Genomic DNA, 24,303 nt, shown 5'->3' on the forward strand with positions numbered 1-24,303 from the left:
ATAATAAGGATACTAAATATAAATAATCAAAATACAAATAAAATGTTTTAAGCAAATTACTGAAAATATTTTTTAGTTGATTATTTTAAATATTATAATATTTCCGTGATTTTTTTGCGTTTTGAATAAAATGAATGGCATCCGTGTGAATCTAAAAAACTAACAATAATTTTAAGCTTAAATTTCGCGGGTTTGGAGAGTCCAATTGTCGAAATTATGCTGATATACGTGCTTCTGAAGTAAAGGGTGATCCATTCAAAAGTTCCCTACTTATTTAAAGAAAAAACACAGAAATTTTACTTGTTCGAGGATTTCGACTGGTAATCAGCGACATTAACGGCTATGTTCTCACCAGCGTAATTGTTGAATAAATATGAGCCAATGATTCCACTGGTCAACAAACCACACCAAATCGTTGCCTTTTCAGGAAGAAATGACAGCTCTCCTTGTCCCAAATGCGGCAATTTTGCTTGTTTGCATACCCATTGAGCCAGAAATGGCTCTCTTCGTTGAAAAAAATTTGCCTCGCGACGTCTCTTGGGAAGGTCGAGTGGCATCAGTTTTTGTACAAGCTGTACTTTTTACACATTCAATTTAATATCTCGACTTAAGGCGTTAGGGGTAGTCAGAGGCACGGAAAAATTACAATTTTCTTTTTTGCTATTAAATCGTGTTATATTACAAAAGTAGTAATATGGCAATATTGTAGAATGTGTTGACTTGAAGTCACGAAAATTTCAAAAAAAAAAAAAAAAAAAAATAAAATAAAATAAAAATAAAAATAAAATAAAAAGTTAATTTAAAAAGATATAGTTGTTTGTGTTGACCCTTGACATAGCTTTGAAAAAAAAACGAGTTTAAAGTTTCCCACTAGCGCTTTGAAGTGCCCGAGTTCTCTTTGTTATTTGTCGAATAACTCAAAAACTAAAACTTAACGAAAATGCAAAAAAAAAAATTATTTTTTTTGAAAATTCTGAGTACCCCTAACCCCTTAAAATGCGTCTGCTATATTTTGTAAACTGCGTGCTGAACGTGGTCTGTTCGGTCGATTATTAACCAAGAATGCATGATGGGACTCAAGATGGGTACTGATGTTGCGAATAGGCCCAGTAGTCAGATTTTCTTGAACGTGAGTTTTCGTAATAAAGTTGATTGTTCAGGCTTTCCATGATGAAATGATGAATTACGATGAAATTCCAAACAATGCTGAACAAAAATAACATGACAGCTAAAAACTCATATTTCGTTGATTTTTCATGGATTCTTGCACAAAAACAATAATGTAACGATGAGCCAGGCGCCATATTCGCCAATCATATCTTTATGTCACATTGCCCTATTTCTAAACAGATCTGAAAGTCTTGAACTTGCGAAAAGCTGGCATATAGAAAGTTCTTAATATCGATCGGGAACTATTTTGAAGGCGACAACATTAATGCCAACAAATGCATAAATAATAACCGAGCAACGTTAATTCCCGTTTTTATATATAAATTGCGATTTTTAAAAATAACTTTCAATCAAAGCTCTGTGACAGAGTGATACTTCCGGTTCTTCTTATAGAAAGGAAATTGGTGTACTTGAGAGCCAGTAGGCATGTCCAAAGATCGAGTAGGTTATATCATATATGAAATATTGAGGATAAAACACTAACCTTGACGCAGTGTTTGACGATTTTTAAATGTTTTTTGACTTTCGCCTAAGACCAAAAACCAGTCGAAACTGTTAATTTCCAAAAAAAAAAAAAAATTGCGAAATACTGTCTAATGGCGGTCGGTTTCTGACCAAGATATGATCTATATCGACTGCCTGGAGAAATACGAAACAATCACAGATCTCTTATAAGCCAGTCTCCKCATTTGTCGAAGAAAAACTGGTAGAAAGAAATCATTTGCAGACCTCCAGAAAACGTGTTTTAAAGAAAATTGAATTTTTGGCAGACATTTTTCAAAAAAGTAGAAATTTCAGTGAAAATTTGACGATTTTTTTTTTAAATAGTTGTAATCGAAAAAAATCCTTGGTCCTAGTCGTTACGAATTGTATCTCAAAGACCTGTGTAAACCTTCATGAAGATCGATTGAGTATTTCTTTTGATATCTCAAAAACTAGGTTTCGAGAATAACGCGTTTAAAGAGAGAGAGAGAGAGCTAGCGGCTGTATATCCGAAAGTATTACTCGGATGAAGTTCATAATTTTGGACAATAAAAAAATTGGAGTTTTTGAAACCCATAAGCCCATAAAACCTCTTAGGTCAAGCGTTAGTATTAATCTATTTTATTTACAAACCGCCTTTCCACAAACTACTTCCAGTTAGCCCAGTTTCTTGCTTTGCGTTAACTGGAAATACCACCCGCTATAGGATCCAACATAAATGTGGTATAGTATTTGTATGTATCTACTAATTGTCTTCTAATTGTCGCTAACCCGTGTGGAATTGTGAGCATTCCTTAAGGGCTGCGTGAGATTCCATTTCTACGTGCATTTTTCACTTTTAAACGATCAAGCGAAGTCAATAGGACACCTAGCGCCACATAAGCACACTAGCCGATGTGGGCAAACTGGCAAAGAATACATGAACAATGTTTAAGAATGCATTTAAGTGCTTAGTTGCGTTATATATCATTGCAATTGCTGAGGATTTTATAGTCAAGTGACATTATAGCGCACGCTACACACATAAATACATGCTGTGATGTGTGGGTGTGTGGCTAGTGCGCGGTCAGGCACAACACTTGTTGCCACTGAGCATGCGCAAGTTGCACGTTTCGGTTGTATTGTCTGCGCCAGCGCGCGATGCATTCGCCACATGCATGCCGCTTGGCACTATATTCTGGCATTCTTCTACTTATTTAACACTCTTGCTGTTTTTCTTGTTGCTTATTGCATTAAATGATTTCGCCCGGCAGACAGACAGCTAGCAAACCAGCAGTGTCAACAACAGTGGCCCAACAGCCGCAACGCCACGCCACGCCATCGCAATCGCCATCAACAGCAGCAGCACCATCAGTGATTTCGTTGCGAGCAATGAACGGGCGCGGTGCGGCGCTGTGTGGCGGTGTGGCATGATCGGCGCGCATACACACTTGGCAGTAGCGCCGTCATTACGTTGTCTGCATGAATACCTTCTCCTTTGTGCTGATTCTATTTGCTGGCTGTTGTCGATGTGCGCACCCGCTGTGCGCAGCCACTGTGTGCTTGTGCTCCACACCGCCACGGCAGTTATTTTTGTTGCGCGCTAGACCTTTATTGCGCTATTGCTATCAATTTGTGGCTGCCAAGCTGCAGTCATCAGGGCTTAAATTACGGCCGCAATGTGTGCAACACTTATTTATTTACTTATAAGTATTTATATTTATATTTATTTACAAGCACGCACACACTGCCACACATACACACATAGCAGTGCCGTGCTGTGTGTGCCTTGCATGCGCCATTAATGTCTATTTTTAAATTGCAGATTCATAACAAGTTCAGTTTAATTCACTCCGCTCGCCAACGCCAGCGTCGGTGCTATCAATAAAAGCGGCAACAACATTTGGTCATGGCCAGACCGCAAAACCCGCCCTCCTGCCCGTGTCCTGTTTGACGTTTCGACATCATCAACCGCATTCGCAACGCCAATGCTGCCACAGCCTATCGTCTCTTGTGGCAGTGTCATCATTGTCTACGTCTTCGTCTTCGTCATCGGCGGAGTATGCATCCAAATCCTCAACGCCATGACCGTCGGCATAGTTGTGGCATTCCATATTGACAGGCTGACCAACCTGCGCCAGCGTCGACGTCGTCGTCATCCGCAATATTTGCTACAACTACACTGCAAGTGCAAGTGCCTTACTAAGGGCCTGCATGTCGGTGCTCATCTGCAACTTGCCACAAATTTGTAAACACTTCCTTACCTTTCGCAGCCCACCACCTGAGCTTACTAGAGCTCACAGCTTGCATTGTTGTTGTCATAGTAGCAGCAGAATTGCACGCATCACATATGGTTTTATGAAAGTTCATATCAATAAGTCTTTGCGCATGACACTGTCCGCCGTCGTCGCCGCTGCCGTCGCCATCCCCCATGCGTGGACTACCCTCTTGGGACCGCACTTTATCACTGCCGGCCCCACGAATCTCGCATGCGCTGTCAATTTAAGTCAAGTGTGTAAGATTTTTTCATTGCATTCCGTTCCTCCTTCGGCAATCACAGCCACTCACCAAGCAATCGGTTGCCTTGTTCTGCTCTCTTTGTCTTCGGCTGTGTCTTTGGTGCATTGGCGGGCTTGCGCGCTTATTGAAAACGCACTCTAATGAGTAGAAATATTTATCATCATTTGTGCGATGAGTTTACATTGCCTCAGCGTGTACTTGTGCGTTGTCCCTCTGTTTTAGTTGTTGTAGTTGCCGCTGTAAGGCGTCGTTTATACGCAGTCCGGCTGTGTGGTGGTTGTGCGTTTGCAGTAGGACTTGCAAGTTTATGTTACATTTGTAGACAACAACATCTATTTTTAGGCGGTTAAAATTCTAAAAATACCCGCAAGGCGTTTTGCGGTTGCGTGTTTTCCACCACAGTTTGCACCATGCGTGTTCGTCTGTTTTTTTCGCTCTCCCATATAGTCTATGCGCTTAAGCGTAGATTCGTGTGTCCACAAGTGGCCGGCATATTTGGTCATCCGCCGTCTCATGTATGCGTACTCGGCCGGTACTCGCCGTGATTGCCAGACTTTAGCAGCAGGAATTTCGTTCCTTGTCAGTTTGAATGTTGCAAAATGAGATTGAAATATTAATACGTACTAAGAATGAAGAAAATACGTGAAGACGCACAGTTCAAGGACCAATTAATGAGGGTGGTAGACGCACAAATAGTTTGGTATGCGATAAAGACATGTTTCTTATTGTTTTAATATAATAAATATTAAGCGAACTGCTCTGCAAAATATTGAGTTTATTGGTAAACAGCTGTTCTTAAATTATTTATGTTATAAATTGTGTGTTGAAAATATTATAGTAGTTTGTGATTAGAAACAGCGTAATATTCTAGAAAGTTTATTGAAGGTAAACAAATATTCTCATTACTAATTAGATTTATTTTTTATGGATTTCGTCTGTCAGGAGGTTGAAGGAATTTTAAGAGAATTTGTATTTCCAGAAGTTACTACAAAGTTGGATTGTCTAAAGAGTGGCGGTTGGCTACTATTTTAGTTCTATTTAATAAGTACAATTGTCCTTAAAACAGTTGAATTGGCTTGTAATATTTTGAAAAACAATCCTTAGATCGCTTGAATTTGAAAAAAATATTTTGGCAATTTTTCGAAAGTAGGAAAGTTTACATAAGGTAAGATGGTTGATCCCACAAGATAGTGAGGTGATTACACTTAATACAGTTCTTTATGAAGCCAGATAGAAACTCATGTTTTTGGATATCAACTTTCGACATGGCCCCTTGAACCTATCCCGAATCTACAAGGCTGTTTTATTTAAATTTCCGCTACTACACCTGGTTACCCATGGTGTGAGATCCAATATATTTCAGCCTTGATTTGGCAAAAAATTCTAGAAGGAACTGTTGAGTCTCCTCCTTACTTAACTGGCATCTAACAGTGCTCACTTAGAACTTCTACAACTTTAAGACGTGAACTTTGCTGAAGGCGAAGACTAGTCCTCTTATGATTTATTTTTGATCAAAAGGACTTGCTTGTAGTTGACCCGTGCTTGCCGAGATCGTCGGTGGTCCAAACACCCAGTGGTAAATCGCAAGAAGTTAGGAGAGGACCTAAGGATTCTGCAGCTTGTGAGACATAAGTACTTGAATTTACATGCTTATCAACTTTGCAGTTCCCTGGAATTTCATACATGAATATCGATACTAGTAAATAGGAGCCTAAATACTCTTTACTACACTTCAGCAATAGTACTGCGAGTTCAAGACTAATATTACCTGGCACAGAGCAGTAGATCTACTGGTACTTTAAGGGCAGTCACTTCCCTTGAAAGTATATGGCTGCCAGCGATAGGCTCGGTCACTTGGTATTTCAAATATTTTGGAATAAAATCAAAGTGCTTGAGATTTCGAAAGCATATAGAATTGCTCCTCTAAGTCTGAGAACAACTTTTGCGACAGTATACCCTCTCCGCTTACTGCTAAACTCATCAGCTTTGCAGTTTCTTGACATTCCATTCATAAAGTTCGACAACAGAGATAAGGAACCTGGACACCCTTCACTAGTCTCGAGTAAAAGTACTTACCGCAAAATCGCTCATGGTATTTTAGCATGAAATAAAAGTGTTGGAGGATTTCAGAGTGCTCAGAATCGCAGTCGTATAAAGATTCAGCTTCTCTGGGTTTCCGAGCAACTTTCACGACAATGCATCTTTTTATTGGCAAAAGTAGTCTTCTCCAGCACTTTCTGGCATACAAAAATCCAACAGAGTATTAGATGCTTGACGTAGAGCTAAAAAACTCGTTTTGCTTAGAGACCCAATCTACAATATTACGAACAATATCTAGCTATTTTCTCGATATGTGTAATTTTTTATACTCTCGCAACAAAGTTGCTAAAGAGAGTATTATAGTTTTGTTAACATAACGGTTGTTTGTAAGTTCTAAAACTAAAAGAGTCAGATATAGGGTTATATATACCAAAGTGATCAGGGTGACAAGTAGAGTTGAAATGCCAATGTCTGTCTGTCCGTCCGTCCGTCTGTCCGTCCGTCCGTGTAAGCTGTAACTTGAGTAAAAATTGATTATTGATATATCATGATGAAACTTGGTGCACGTATTTCTTGGTTCCATAAGAAGGTTAAGTTCGAAGATGGGCAAAATCGGCCCACTGCCACGCCCACAAAATGGCGGAAACCGAAAACTTATAAAGTGTCATAACTAAGCCATACATAAAGATATTAAAATGAAATTTGGCACAAAGGATCGCATTAGGGAGGGGCATATTTGGACGTATTTTATTTGTAAAAGTGGGCGTGGCCCCGCCCCCTAATAACTTTTTTGTACATATTTCGAAAACTACTATAGCTATGTCAAACAAACTGTATAGAGTCGTTTCTATTAGGCATTTCCATATACAGTTCAAAAATGGAAGAAGTCGGACAATAACCACGCCCACCTCCCATACAAAGGTTATGTTGAAAATCACTAAAAGTGCGTTAACCAACTAACAAAAAACGTCAGAAACACTAAATTTTACGGAAGAAATGTCAGAAGGAAGCTGCATCCAAGCTTTTTATAAAAATTGAAAATCGGCGTGGCGTCGCCCACTTATGGACCAAAAGCCATATCTCAGGAAGTACTCAACCGATTTCAATGAAATTCGGTGTGAAATATTTTCTTAACACCCTGATGACATGTACCAAATAAGGTTGAAATCGGTTCACAACCACGCCTGAAATCTCGATTATCCCTTTATCATGCGAGAGTATAAAATGTTCGGTGACACCCGAACTTAGTCTTCCTTACTTGTTTTTACATATCTGTGCTCTTTTTCGAAAGTTTCATGGATACTGTCTGTGCAGTCACATCCTAATTTTTCTGTTAGTGGGGCTGAAAGCTTGGGAAACTTTGTAAAAACCAATAAGCAAATTAGGAAAAAATATTAAAAAAATTTACTGAATCAACTTATGTAATGTGTTCTATCTAAACTAAGAAAAATGGTTGTAGGAATGCACGCAGAAGAAGACGAGGTAGAGGCTATGTGAGATCAATACACCTTGGAGATCAGATCTTCAACATTCTTGGTGAATTAGCAATGATAAGTTCAAGCGGTTCCGTAAGAGCATTATGTACAGATACAGCAGTCTTTCGCTATCGTAGTTGCTTAAGTAAGATATCGGCAATTTTGGAACCTAACCTAAACTGCCATAAAGTACTTTTCTTAATATACAGTTTTTATAAGGACTTTTCAGCGCACCACCTTCTGCATACGCATCCAAAGCGTCCTTACTTTTCTATGGGCTGCGAAGAAGTCGCATGAAGCTGCTTTGATTAATTATAAATTATTTTGCAATTTAGCTTAAAATAACCTGACAACTTATTTAGAAGCAATTTAGTATATACGTACATATATTATAGAAGATTGCGTCTCTCTGATTTATTGCCGCAACTTCAATCAATTGAAAGTGAAACAGAGCAAATATTTTGCGGCTCAATTTAACAGGGTGCGCCAGCTTAATTGCTGCAAAGTTCTTACTTGAAACTTCAGCATAAGTAGGCAATGAGCCATAGACTAAGAGTGGAATCGAGGCGTTACCGGACTGATGTGGTAAACGAAAAACAAAATAAGCAAAAGCACTTTGCGCAAATTAATGTAGCAAAACCCACGCACATGGAACATTATATGCACTACATACATACATCTGCACTAGGGAGCACTCAAGATACGGGGAGGACAGGCCAATGGACGCTGAAAGCGCATTGTGCAAATCGGTCAAGCACCTCGACAAGTCTAAACGGCTACATTGCAACAGAAGAGTACTTGTAATAACAATAACAACAAAAGAGGCAAATACAGCGACCCAACATGGACAAGGTTGGGTGGCAATGAAAAGGGGCAGAAAAATTAAATTGCGCATGCGCTGGTGGATACAACGCGGCGCTAGCCATAGCCATTGCAGCACAGTGTATTTATGTAAGTGTGTGTACTTGAGTGTAAGGAGCTGCAGAACGTGGCGCTTTGTAGAGCTAATATTGTTGTTTGTTGATCTTGATGTTGATGAGCGGATGATGAGCGATGGCGAGACATTGATTATGATGAAGGCGCATGAGCGAACGTTTGCACATACATACATGTGAGGTATGTCTGCATGTACGTATGTAAGCGCTTCTTGGTATCGTAAGCTGGAATTTTTACACTCATATCCACACACACATAATATATACTAGTGTGTGTGTGTGATTTGTTTGCATATGATACCGAAAAACCTGCCGTTTCATTATGCTAATCCATCAGACAAGTGCTACAGGTAAATCTGAGTAACTACACGCTGTTGTAAATCAAACTTTCTGACAATTGTGGTGGGTTGTGCGGGCAGGGGATTGCGCTGATGTTGGCAACTATTGTATAATGGTGAAAGAACCGGTGGCGCAACATATTTAAAACAAGTGACTTAACAATGGCTTACACTTTTAAGCGGAAGTGATCTAACCGCATAGAGGCATTAAGCTAAGTATTATGCAAGAACTAAAACAACAAAACAGCAGGCAAGCGTATAACAAGATATATGGCTATAATTTGCATAGATAAAAAGCGGGAGGACCGTGGTGGAAGTGAATATGTCTGCATAATAATATAGAAGAGGAGAAAATAGCCTTTTCATTTTGGCCATCAGAAAAACACTATTAGTCATGGCGCTGGAACTGATGCTTTGAATTTAAAAGGCGGTTTATATTTCGATATTTGGAAACTGCTTCGGAGAGAGCTGATAGTCCAGCGTGTAGTAAAATGTTATTATTAGGGATTGATTTTAGAAAATCTATAAAATCATTATTTTATTCATTTGAACTATTGGTTTCATTTCTATAATCACTATTAGCCATATATGTATGTGTATAAGTTTAGTGATCTATACGCCGATATAGCGTTTCAAATAGTTTCTTCCTTATTGGCGTAGGCACCGCTTGCGCGTTATAGCCGACGTTTCATTGGATATGATGTTTACGTGGAGGGTACTCCAACCCAGCTTCAGCTCGTCTCCAAACGGCTATTTTTTGGCTACCCAGAGGATATTTAATCTGAGACCGAAAGTCGTGATCTGCCTAAGCCATATGCAAAAAAATTAACACATGGCTCCATCCTTGTTTCCTCAAATAGTTTAGAATATCAGAATAACTTAACAGTTGACATTAGCTCAAAGAAGCCGGAGGGGTCATGTTTATATCAACATTTAGACTCCTAAGTGGGCTTCTTACATTTGAGAAAATATCAGTTTTTATGGAGAAACGAGGATTTTTAGACTGTTGCTGATAACAATCGGACAGTAGTCCTCACATGTTATAATCTGTTCTCCAAATGGTAAAGACTGTGAATAATCTAAGGATCGATTGATGAAATTATAACACTGTTATCTCTCTTTATATTGTTCAATGCAGGATATCGGAAAAGTTCTCCTCCCAATCATAAGGAAGAGGAATGCTAGAGTGTCTATGGTATACTTCGTATATGAATCCAAGATATTTTTTTTATTATTAAAAATAATGTGAATTTCGTAGTATACACGGAAATATGTATATATGATATATGTTCAAAAACTAACGGACATTTTGATATTTGAAAGAAAAAAAATTTTTATTAGTCTACATTAATGTTGTCTCCCTTAAAATGGTCCCCATTCGATATTATGGACATATGCCAGCGCTTTTTCCAATAGTCGAAAAACTTTTGAAACTCGGTGAATATCGAGGCATCATTACAGTACCTGTCTCTGAGCTCATAAAAACACGTCTAGCGTTATCGGATGCTAAAGAAAAAGTAAGCAAAGAATAGACTTTAAAATTTTATCGTACTTCAGTAACATACAGTTTTTTTTTCTGAGCACACCTCGTATATATTCCCATATTGCCTAGATGTTCTTTGAACTTTGTTCGGTTTCGGTTATCAAGAGATTTAAGCAAAATATGCCTTCTGCAACCGAGCCTTAGTTCCGAGGCTGTCTTTGTTGTCTCTAAGCTGGCAGGGGATTTACTTCTTCGCTCGGTCGTTAGAGCCGCTTTCGAATTGAGTAGGGAGTACCGGAGTAAGGCGAAGTTCACGTTTTGGAGAAATGGCCTATTTAAAAAAACTGACATAATACTAAAAGTCGAAAATCATGAAGTAAACAAATAAACTTGGATAACGGATAGTATTTTTGAACACAGTTGCCAACTTTCAGATTTTGTCTCAAAAAATAAACGTTCAATGCTTATAAATTTTGTAACACTGTTGCCAACTATAAGAAATATGAAAAACTGAACACAATTTTGCCAAAAAAAAAAAAAAAGGTACTTACGAAGGCCTTTGGGATGGTATTCCTGAAGTCTTTATTTTATATAGTACTGTGGGCAAAATATAGTAAGACTTTTCGGTTTTATTTTGGTGCAAAAATAAAATAAAATATTTTAAAACTTACGAACAATTAATCCTCAGCAAATTCTGCTTCTTCTCTCTCATGCCGCGATTCGATTACACTTTGCATATTCCTCTAAACACTTAAAGTGCAGAGTTATGCATAAGCTTGTGCTTAAATAGTAACCATGTATATGTATGCATGTATGTGTATAACCGTAATAAGTAGCTAGCTGCAAATTGTAACAATATGCTAATTTCTTTATATAACTTCAAGCCACGTTTCAGGCTTATTTACTTACAATATTGTTGTTGTTCTACATAATTGTTGCTCATCGTTCGATCGTTGGCACTTAATACGGACGGTTCTTGCAGAACCATTGCAGACTCAAGAGTCGACTGTTTGATTGTTGTGTTGTGTTTGCTTTCATTTTGGCGTTCGCTGTTGTTGTAGCGGCATTTCTCGGTAACTTCTGACGCATTAAGCACTAACCGCTTGAATTACCGCAGATGCATATCGCAACGAGTAACTTAAATTTCACCAAAATGTTGCCACAACAGCAACAAACATTTGAGGCAATAGCAGCCAGCAAAAGCGCTAGCAAATCCATGGACAAATTTATATGCATTAATGATCATTAGTTGGAGCCGGAGCAGACAGCATTTCGCTTGAGTACAAAGTGAGTGCGATCTCACCCTCTCCGCCGCTAAGCTGCAAGCGCATTCAACAGATTTATCGTCATAATTCCTCCTTCACGGTTCCACGTACTTAAGTAAATCATCTTGCGCATCATTTACTTTTCGGTTATTGGCTTCGATGGCCCGCCGACCAGTGCCAGTCGCAGTTCGGCCGTTGCAGGGCGCGAGAATTTCGCATTTGTGCGTTAATGGATCGGGCGACAGCAGTCGCGGCGACGGTGACGCGCATGGCGTTGGTGATGGTGATGGCGACGATGAAGGCGACCGCTACAGTGGCGGCATGGTCTTTCTGCGCATGCGCAACTGAATTGCAATATAACGCTACATCCAACACATACTTGTGCCTCAGAATTTAAGTCACATTGCAATTTCGCTTTCGAGCGATGTATAGAGATTACATCGCTTGCTGCTCGCTTTTAGCCAACTCTTGCATTTTCGTTCACCAAAAACCAAAAACTAAAAGTTGCCCGAAAAAAGGGGGTTTTGCCGTTGCCTGAGTAAGCATAGCTTTGGTTCTCATATTTGTACAGAAATAAAAAATACTTCTATGCACATACATATGTATGTGCGCATGTGTGGTGTCACAGGCATGCACATATTTTTCACAGTGCTGCAAATGGCCATAAAAGCTACAAATGATAAATTGTTATTGGCCATACTGATAATGGCCATTGTGTACTTAATATGCGTTATTTACTTATTCGCAAAAATGTGGACCACAAGTGCATTGCCCTCTGCAAATATTTACGCGAACATATGCGAGTGTGTGCACACGAGTGTAAACTTTGCTTAAGGCTTAAGCTCTTACCTGGTTAAGTAAGAATTATTAGACTTCATATATTACTTGTGGGCATATATAATATACGAGTGCATCTGCAAGAGCAGACTGACAAGTTCAGGATTATTCCGTGACTAGTCGCAAAGAAACATGTGACTAATGGAACTTCTGATCTCGTTATATGGCAAGACACTGTTCTCCTTTATTTGGAAAACCTGTTGAAAAGGGATAAACCAACTGATCTATCTCGTGCCCCAAGGATATGGATGTGCTAGATATTTGATCTTCTTTTTTATTGACGTAGACACCGCTTACGTGGTCGTTATAGCTGAGTTAACAACAGCGCGCCAGTAGTTCTTCCTTTTCGCTGTTTGCATCAATTGGGATTCCAAGTGTAGCCAGGTTCTTCTCTACTTCTCCCTCTGCTTCCCACGGCGGGTACTGAGACTACTCTCAGAACTGGAGTGTATTATACATTTGTCCGACAAGGCATAGCCAACGTAGCCACTGCCTCTTAATTCGCTGAATTATACCAATGTTGTCGTATCTCCTATATTCCATCGTTGATTTATTCACCGTTGCCAATGCTCAGAAGCTTTCTCTCGAAAACTAGTAACGCCGACTCATGAAAGTTTGTCATCATCCACGCCTTTGCACCATATAGAAGGACGGAAATGATTAGTGACTTGTAAAATTTGGTCTTTGTTCGTAGAAAGGGGACTTTGCCTATCAAGCAATTGATTCTGTTCGAAGTAGTGTGCGGCAACTGTTGTTTCGCTTTTTTCAATGTGGGGAAAGCAGAACTGACAATTGCGGAATCAAGTCTTCAACCTCCAGGTGCGATGCTTTCACTGCCATTCAGCAGACAAGAGAAGTGTGCTCTCCATAATATCAGTATGCTCTTCATCAGTCACTAGATCATCTCTGGGGGTTCTACAAAAGTATACTACAGTTTTGAAACCTTTTATTACCTGCGGTAGTGAATCCATACAGAAAGTTATAAAAGATAGCCGCACAAAAATGTTAGCGATTTTGTTGGGTCCGAGATGAATATTTTAAGTTAGTGTAAATAACACAATAGCGCTCGTTTGCCAAAGCGTTCTGAGTATGTTAAACTTTTAGATAAAGTTGTTAATTGTCATCTTCCAAATCCTGAAATCCCGAATTCTTGATAGAAGGCTTCAAAACAATGTGAAAACTGAGAAATATTTCAAAGGCCAATTGAACTCTCCTCTTATACTAGAGCGATAATGAGAACCTTTATGGTGTTAAGGAATGAAAATTTATATCGGGTGTACGTTTAACGATTTTAACCTCTTACCTTCGAATTCCGCTACAGCTTATAATCTCCTCAGTACTCCCAAAAAATCTCCTCCAGCGATCCGACGTTTTGAAATTATGATAATATTTGCCGTTTTTTTTATTTACTTTGTATTGAGTAAACCAGGGTTCTCATTATTGAGGAAAGGTTAGTGAAATGCATGAACACCTTCATATAAAATATCAAAGTCAGTATCAGTGGTGTCCTTAAAGAAAAATCCTACATTTACCTACAATTATATAATATATACATACATAGTATATACTATAAGTATATCTTTAAATGCAAGTGAGAGCTTAAGGCACAAATGGAAGTGTAAGCACTATCTACTTCATGGCAAATCCGCTTTGGAAATAAATACTAGCAAATACTTAATACACACTCAGCCATGCTAAGTCTTGCTTATACTCAGAATCATACACGTGCTCGCGCCACTTATTCAAATGCCTCGCCAGTAATGGGGAATGTGTCTTCAGATCTAAACGAATTACCGACATTTACAGCATGCCAACACACCAACACACAGCACTACTTTTCAAGCAGGCAAAGGCAGGAGTTTCAATAGTAAGAATTTAGTGTTGTCATCACAACAACAACAACACTGTACAGGATATTTCAGCGACGATAGTGTTAAATGTATCATCATTAAAGTGCAATTTTGTCGAAATTTTCGAAAACTTGGCGATAAAGCAGGTTGATATTGAAGGGGTATTAGTAGAATGGAAGTGTAGTATAAAGGAAGACCGAAGGAGCTAAAGCATCCAGGAGATGGCATATTACGAGTATGCAACAACACCAACAACAACACCGTATAATGTAGAAAACTGTTGAAAATGATATATGCTTAGAGAGCTAAAAGCGAACGCAAGGATAAATGGCAAATAAAAATCAGTAATGCTGTGTGTTTGTTATACTCGTACGTTGAGTAGTTTAGTCTCAGTAGTTAGACTTGTCAAAAGCGGTAGTACCAATATTACCACTGGTATGTATAATAAACGTACGTAGTAGCAAGCATTTCAAGCCGCTCAGAAATACAACGTGTAAATGTGAGCTAATGCGAACGGTCTTTGAAACTCTACATTTTACCACCATTATAGGCTTCTGGTGTGACGTATTTTTGGTGACTAATTTACTACATATTTGGAGTGTTACGCACAGCTTCACATACATAAACAGTTACATGTACAAGTTTATATAAATTGAAAGTGTACTCAAATAAGTTTTCCTATACAAATACACACAAATTGCGACTTCAGAAGCACATTTAACTTAATTGGATTTCTATATTTGCGCTGGTGTAATTAAAGGCGCACATCAACGTTTTATAAATACGAGTATTACATGACTGACTTGTTACTTGCAGGCGGAATTACAAAGGTTCGTGGCAAGGGGAAATAATTTCAAGTTGAAGCGTAATAGTCACGAGAGACAAATGCACATATAAGTTTTGAATATAATTCGAATTATAAAAAAAAATTTTTGTTTATTAAGAATATATTATATTCTAATACCAGTCGCGAATTAGGGGGTGAATCTAAAATTTCCCGAATTTTTGTTTGATTCTTACAAATTTTCATGGTATATCTGTTTGATTTCTTCGACTTGTTGGTTTTTTTTTGTTTTTTTTGTTGTTTTGCGGAACTATTCTACCTTGTCTTATTATAGAAGTAAATAGTTAGTTTTACTACTTTTATAAATAAAAATTATTTTATTTACATCTCCAGCGGAGCCACAATATGTTCAATGGGTATTCCTTATATAGCAACCTAAAACAAGGGAATTTTGGGGGATTAGAATAATAGTTGTTGAATTGTTTTAAATTTTAACAGTATATTTATACATACTTCCAAAATCTACAATAAAACTTTTGAAATAAAAAAAATTAAGAATTTTTCAAGCAATTTTCGATGTCGTTAAAAAAGGTCCTCCAGCGTCGCAGTAATTTTGGCTTTCTCCGTGGGCCAAAGCTGCGAAAGCAAGCGGGTATAACCGAACATTTTATACTTTCGCAAGCTAAAGTGATATATAGGATTTTTGTATATGTAAGTATATTCTAATGAAATTCACAAGGATTTTTTTATCGACATTTTGATCGATTGACGTCAACAAAAAGTTCGTATAGTAGTAGTATATATATATATGTATCTATACACGCTGTCAAGAAAGTGAAGTTTTGTTCCGATTTCACCCATTTTTGGTACAAAGGCATGGTGACATCACAAGCATATTCTCTCCGAATTTAACTATTAGAACTCACAGATTGACCGATGTGTTTGTTAAAAAATCAGCCAAACACACTTAAATCTAGATATTTGGAGGTCTTTGAAAAGTTATACACTGAGGACACTACTTCTGCGATAGTATTCATTGGTGTTTGATTTGTACACTGCAAAGTGAAAGTATCAAATGGAACTTGAAAGTTTGTTATATGGGAAGTATAGTAGGTGTACTTTTTAATCGACTTCGCCCATTTTTGCAGTGTGTAATAGGAATGTTTGCATTTGCATAATCTCAATTTCAATAAATTTGGTTTAAGTACGTAAAGTAGTTCCTATGTTAGAGGATTTCACATAATGATGGACGATGCTACGATTGATTTTTGGATTTTCCCCCCCCTTTCCGTAGACCAGGTCACATATATAAAAATTACGTGTCACGTTGTTTGTCCGCGATGGACTCCTAAACTACTGGATCAATTTTAGTCAAATTTAGCGCACTGTATCCAGATCGAGCCAACTTAGAAGATAGGATGGTGAAAAACATTCATAAATAAAAAATACAGTGAAAGCTCTATTAAGCGGACAACCCTATTAACTGGACAGAAAGACTGGTAACCAGACATTGAGAAAGCAGCTTTAAATTCGTAATTTTTTCCAATATAATTTATTTGTATGAACATATTCAAAATTAAATCTCAACTAGAATCTTTTTAACTCCTATACCGATAAAAACGGTTCCGCCTTTATTCGTAAATAAAATTTTCACTGTATTGAATAGTTTATGACGTGAATAATAGTATAAAATGTATACCACAGCAACGCGTGGCCGGATCCACTAGTATATATATAGTATATATATAACCCCATGTCTACTTCAAGTAATTTTAAGTTATACGAACATCCGTTAAGTTAACATAACTATTATTTTCCATTGCGCATTGGACCTAAGGTGAGAAAAACAAATTGAAAAGTTTGGCAAAAAGACGAAATCGAATTTTACCCAAATTTTTTTCGATTCGATTTTTGATAAGATCGTTGTAGAAAAAATAACGATAATCATTATATTGGGTAAAGARGAGCTAAAGGAAGTACTCAACCGATTTTGATCAAAGTTTGATCGCTAAAAAATAATATTAGCCGTTATTTTCGATATAGACTAAGATATAGTCACCGTGGTTTTTAAATTTGGGGTTCTTCGGGTTTGAAATCATATTATAAGATTAAACTTTTTTTTTTTTATTTGTTATTTGCCCCACAAGCTACGAACTTTCGTTGGTCTCGCCCATAACTCATTAATATTTGTAGCAATGCCTGCAGCTGAACTTACATACGTCAGTGCCACTATCGTTGAAGTTAGACGATTTGCTCTCTTATCAAAAACGCTAGTTGTTCAATGCAATCAATAGCCTCGCTGGCAGACGGAGGATTACCACATTTCTACAAGCAATTATTTGCTATCGGCCTTCTGCTGCGAGAACTCAGACCGGTATTTAATGTGGATTAGTTAAATGCTTTTTAATTGAAAATTTGCGCTATTTTGTCTTTCCATCTATATTTGCAGGATAAAATGTACAGCAAGAGGTGGACGCGCATTTTGTAAGCAAATACAGAAAATAAGGAAATACCAAAAATTAAAAAATAAAGAAATACGAGAAAAAGAAAAAGGAGCCAAAAATGGACACGACAGAAAGGACACCCAGGATACTTGCTACCTTGTAGTTTGTGAAAAACGTTTGTTTAGATGTTTCCTGCTACGAAGCTTATGGAAAGTGAAAGCAACGCAATCCAAGCTGCTTTTGATCAAAAGTAAAAAGCGCGTCAGAGAATGCCAAATGTCTCATGGGCGGCGACAATGTAGTCGTGACTATGTTTAGAATCTACTTATATATCACATTTATAGATATATATATAGTGCGTACATATGTATTTTTATGTTATATACAAGGCATGCCCTGTGCCAACATGCAGTGCACTGTCTTGTTCTTTCTCCGCGGATTACATGCTCATCGCTCATATACTCGTACATCAACGAACGCTGGCAGCAAAAGTGAATGTTGACAGCTCCACAAAATGGTCGTCTGGTGTAGTTGCGATTGACAGCTTCGGGCAGAGACGGTGTCAGAGTTGGCCCTTGAGGGAATGTTGCAAGTTGTCTGAAATGCTCTGCGCTTCCTTTTACATTTTTTGGAGTTTTCGGTGTTATTTTGCTGTTGGTGCTCCCGCATGTTGTAGTTGCCAACAAATAGTTGAGCGATTGACAGTTACTTCCTGAGCTGGGCGCGAAGACAGCTTCTATAAAATTCTGATTATTTACTGAGCACGATTACAGTTGTTATTTTCTGCTCTTCGCAAATTGAATATTACTTTTTTGTTTTGGTTAGCTTCCACTTGCATTGCAACAAGTCTGTGTGCTTGGCAGCTGTGACATTTGCTAGTCAGTCTGCTCTAATATTTTACATAGCAACTTGAATTACCCACATGCTTGGTTCGTTGCAAGGAAGTTGTCGTTATCTTCTTTTCACAAATCCATGTTAAAAGCATTTAACGCTCTTGCATTAAGCTTTTAAGTGCTTCAATTTCGTTAGTCTCTCTCTCCGGCAGTTGCTTTTATAACCTCTAAGCGACACCTACATTCGCTCAACTAGTTAATATGCTGTGACACTTTGGTGCGTACGTTTGCCGCCCTCCATCTCCATGTCAACTGATGATGATTGCCGACACGACCCTAGAGGTAGCTGTCTTTCTTTTTAAAATGGATCAACATTATTCATGTTATTATTGTTGTTAGTTGTATACTTTAGGGATGTGATTAAAGTTATTTGTTGATTCAGTGGATGTCTGCTAAGCTATGGTTGTCATAGTTGGTCATAGCGGACTCATGGAATTATAAGGTTGATGAGCTTGCAAGAATGAGGACCTTTGTCTCACAGCAGATGGAAATTCTCGTAATCTCTTGCGACCTACCACTTGAAACATTGGACCACCATCTGAATTCTGTACAGCGATTAATTGAAAGAGGGTTCATAGAGATACAGATAAATAAAGTAAGGTCGAAGATTTTTGTATGATTCTCGTTACAGAAGTTACCTCGAATATGGCAAGACAGATTCAGATTAAGGTGAAATATTCGCCATTAAATAGCTGAGCCATCCAAGAAAAGTATATTTCAGTGATATGGCTCTACAACACCATAGTCAAGCCCGTTCTGTTCTGTGGAGTCTTTATGTTTTGGAGGGCTCCAGAAAAGACCAGACTTGTATAGAAGCTCCACAGTGTTCAACGTCGAAAGGTGTATGGCTGCGAAAGTTGCTATCAGACTCAAGGAATCTGGGTTCCTAAATGAACACGTGTCTGAAAACTTGGAAATCATCACACACTTTGATATCATATCGGATCACTTGGATCCGGCGTTGGGTGGAAAGTGGCTGTTGGAGGAGAACAGCAGTAATATTTTTACGGATGGGTCAAAGATGGGTCTTACTGTCAATAGCTCTCTTTAAACTCCAGCTTCAGACTTCCTAATTACTGCAGTGTCTTCTAAACCGAGGTTGCATTTGTTAAGGTAGCAGAGACTTTCGGAGTTCAGCCTCCTTCAGAATTTCTGACCATAAGATAACAGAGTGGCGGTACTAGATTTGAACTTATTAACAGTGCGTTCAAGGTTGGTCAAGAAGTGCCTAAGCTCGCTCACAAAGCATCGAGTGCCGGTATCGGTAGAATGGTAGCGAGTCGGTGCTCCCATATCTTCTTGTATTCTAAAACTACATTACTGGGCTTCACTTGCCTAGCATTGGTATATGCGCTGTTACAAAAGTCTTTTGTCCCAAAGTCGATCGGAAAAGATCTAGTGATCTCTATGCCCTCAGTAATGCTAGCCTCTCTCTAGTTGTGGGGTTTTAAACAGGCTATTGCGATATTGACGTCCATAGTGTAAGGTTGGAGATTTTACCAGACGCCAGCTGCAGAAGCTGTATGGAAGAAGAAGAGGTGGAAACAAGTCAATACTTTTTGCAGTCAATAGAAAACTGGTGAGATGATGTTACATTAGGTTAATTTGTCGATCCTTTTACGAGCCATAACAGGTAACTTACTTGTACGGCTTAGAACACCAGTCTGTTGTGGAATCTAAAACATTGAATATATATATCTATATCAAGAGAGATAAGATATATATATATCAATGAACTTCTATTGAATATTCTCCAGTAATACCTCTTACGATTGCGGCAAGATGAAGCTCGCTAAGGACAAGAGTTCAGTAGACCTCTCAACCATAAGGTTAACTATGATTCGGATTTGAAATTGTAATGATATAATAATTTGATGTTAGCGGTGATAGAGTTTATGTACGCTCAAGTTATATACACTCGTAAATTCATCGATAGTTTTCCCACCAAACAAACGCACCTTGTAATCATTATAGTTGAACACTGATTTTATAGCTTTAAAATTAAAAACTTCAATAAAGAAAGTAACATTGAGATAAATTAATTCCAACGATTGAACAGCAGCCGCCACGGCGTGTCGGTGAATAGGCATAGAGGCGCGATGCTCGTGATCTCGTAATCAGCGCTGACAGTGTTGACAAGAACTGCAGGTTTCGTGTCGATTGCACTACATTCAGCTACGTGATTATAATCAAATTAAAATGCCAATGAGTGTCATAAAATTCTGAATTGCGAACGCGTTGATTAAGGCAGTCTTTCGGGTTTACGACAAGCAGCGAAAGCTGTCCAACGCCATGGGCTATTAGTGAGCTTGGTGATTTGAATTTCACAAGCCAACGAGAAGATGCTCAAAAAGAGTTGGGAGTATTGTTGGCATATCTGTATATGCTTAAGTAGTTATATATGTGTGTTAAGTGTTTGATGCGCTATGGTAAAAAGAGATATCTATGAATATAAGACTATATAGAGGTCGGTAAGCTTATGTATTTGTGCGTTAGCTGGAGTGGGTTTTTGACTTTTATTGCCTTTAGGCTGCCCAAAATGCTGTTGACATGCTTACATTTCGGTCATCATACTATAGTGACTGCATAAAGTTGTTGTTGTTGTCAATTTTATAGCAAATAAATTGTGAATTGAAGACTCATCAATCACTCATACTGTCGGTTTTGATTCTATTAGCATTCATTCTATGACTTTTGGCGGCCTATGGCACTGGAGAAGTGTTTAGCGACGACATTTCAGTGACTTAATATAACTACTGTTTGAGGTACAAATTTGCGATATATAGACACAAACTTTTCAGTATAAAAATAGCTTCTATATAACGTAAAAATGTTTAGTAAACTTTCCGTAAACTTCGCTTTTATTCTGTTTTTTTCTGTTATTGCTGCTCTTAAACTGGAAACTTTCTTAAAGAAAAGAAGAAAATATAATACTCTTCACTGATGCATGTTTTTATTTCAAGTAAATAGCTCACACATTGATCAGTATATGCTAAACTAACGAAATTTTTTTGAATGGTATATGAATGTTAATGTGCAATTCCGATAGCGATTTTGTATATTTTGGGACTTAAGCTGATGTGTATTCAGTGTTATACGTTCACTTACTTTTCTTAAGATGCCCTACATATTGTCTGATATCTATGGCAGAAAGAAAACCGCAATTTTCAAAATCTTACATAAGGGCCCCGATATTATTAAATCCGTCTCATTATCAAAAAATATGCTTTCTAAGTTTCATTGATGTCAATTTTGGCATTAAAACATATACAGGATTTGTTCGGAAAGTAATATGACTGGTTTTCTTCCGCCGCGACAGTACTTCGGAGCGTGCGCGCCCCGACAAGATTAGGTAAAGGGCGTTCCTAGCTAACAACCGAGCGACTGGTCAGTTCTCTCCGAGCACATGGACAGTCAGGACAAACATTTTCATGCGACGAGTTTCTGTAAGTGGTAAGGTACGCAATTAAATTCTGTGTGAAACTCGGTAAATCTGCGACACAGACGTTTGATATGATCAAGCAGGCTTACCCTGATGTCGCTTTAGCAAGAAATGTTGTGCTTAGGTGGCAACAGGGCTTGTTGGATGGCCGGGAAGAGGTCGCTAATAAAGAGCGTGCTGGGAGATCTTTGACTTCGACAAACACCGACATGTAACTCGTGTGCGCAAAGTTGTGTACTCAGACCGTCGATTAAGTATTCGTTTAATTGCTCAGATGTTAAATTTATCAAAATCTCTGGTTCATGACATCGTGACGGAGCACTTGAACATGCGCAAGGTGTGCGCGAAGATGCTCCAAAAAGTGCTCACTGACGACCAGAAATTGCGGCGAGTGTAAGTGTGCCAAGAAAATAGTCACCCAACAACGGCCGATATCCTAACGCGTCCGCAGCCGCCCTACAGCCCAGATTCTCAGCCAGATCGACTCAGTCCTGTTACTTTCCGGACAAACCCTGTATAAGAACTACAATTTTATCCATTTTTGGAGTTACGACATTTCATTATGAAAAAAGATGCTCTCTAAGTTATATTAATTACGACTTATCATTACATTAGTAAGATACCCCACAGTTTGACCAATCGTATAAAGTCAAGCGTATAGTATATTTGAAAATCCTTACATTGAATATGTGGTATCCGAAGGTCGTATTCACCAAATTTGATCTATTTTAGGGAAAATAAATATTAATAGATAGAGAGTATTTCTGACTTCTCTAATTCAAAACAATTCTCAAACAGAATTTTTAAAATATTTTAGAAGAAGTGTTAACTCGACTTTACCCATTTGTGGTACGAATATATACTATGGAACCGTTAACCTGATTTTACCCATTTTTAGAACCAAGGAAAGATGTTCGTTAAATTTCATTGTTATGTCGTACGCTATTTTCGAAACAAAAAAAAAAAAAAAAAAAAAAAAAAACACCGCCAAAGGTACGCAAGTCTACATATTCGGTAAAATAAGGCTTTTAAAGTCATGGTCTGGTGTTTGATGCATATACTGTAAAACGAGGGAATTAGATGAAATTTAAAAGATTATTGTATGGAAAGTTAGCGTGGTTGTATTTTCAAGCTATAAGAAAACAATGACAGTATACTGATTTGTATCGAATTTGGTTTAAATTGGTCGAGAATGTCCTCAGATATGAAATTTTCACGAAAGGAGGACAGGTCCATGTCTTCTATCCAATCTTGCTCCGGGCTTAGAAGTTCTTATATCTCTATAACATGTGGAATTTAATGCTTCTTTCTACCTTACACATATAGTAATTTATTGCGCTTTTAGTAGTTTTCCACATGACCACTATATGGGGAGTGAATTGAGAAGATGCTGAAAGGAATCTTTCCCAGCAAGCTTGGTTGATAAAGCTTGTGAGATATATACATTAAACTCATTAGAGGGCGTAGCTACGCTCACTTTTTTATAACTCTTCAACAAACAGATACTCCTCACTTCTGGAATCTACTTTACCAAATACCAGTTTTTTATCCTTATTTGGATCTTAATTATACTTTATATATTTCAGCTTAGTTGCATTTTTTTTGTGTGGTCGCGGATTACATCCATCTACTAGACCGTCTTCCCAATTTGACCACGGAACACGTGCAATTTTTACTCAAGTTACAACTTTCATAGACAGGCGGACGGACGGACGGACAGATTGAGAGTTACGTTGAATTCAACTAGTGTTCTCATTCTGATAATTTATATATATGTAACTGCATTTTTATTTCGAGTAACTTCATGTGATACAACAACTGTTAGGTGAGTCAAATAATACGTTATTTCAAGAGTATAAAAATATTAATTTATATAGAATAATATAAATAGTATCAGAAACGAAATAAAAAGCTCTATTCACGGTCCTAAGCAACAGTAGTCATTACAATACAAAATAATAATTTAAGAAGCACCCAATTAGAAAATCATTAGCGCTTCAATACAGCATTAATTTCATCGCCAAAGTTATCCATTACAACGCGAAGTGGCAATGGTTGCGCCGAGTGCCGAGTGTGTTGCCATTAACAAGTGCAACCGTGCAAGTGCCCGTTTGGTGGATACGCTGCTACAATGTGCCGTTGATGGCTTGTTCGCTCGTGCAAACACTCGCCTGTTTGTTTATTTGGCGACTGATGCCTGCTTGCTCCCGGCTGAGCCCGTATGTGTGAGCCATTGTGCTGGCTTATAATTCGCAAGTGTAACGAGAGTATGCACGCTGCACGTAGAGTGCAAATTCGCTACACACATATGTACATACACACCTACATATATACGCACTTGTATTTAAATACAAATATATGTTTG

This window comes from Bactrocera latifrons, unplaced genomic scaffold (genome assembly GCF_001853355.1).
Source record: "Bactrocera latifrons isolate USDA-ARS-PBARC rearing strain unplaced genomic scaffold, ASM185335v1 scaffold_3, whole genome shotgun sequence".
NCBI lineage: Eukaryota > Metazoa > Arthropoda > Insecta > Diptera > Tephritidae > Bactrocera > Bactrocera latifrons.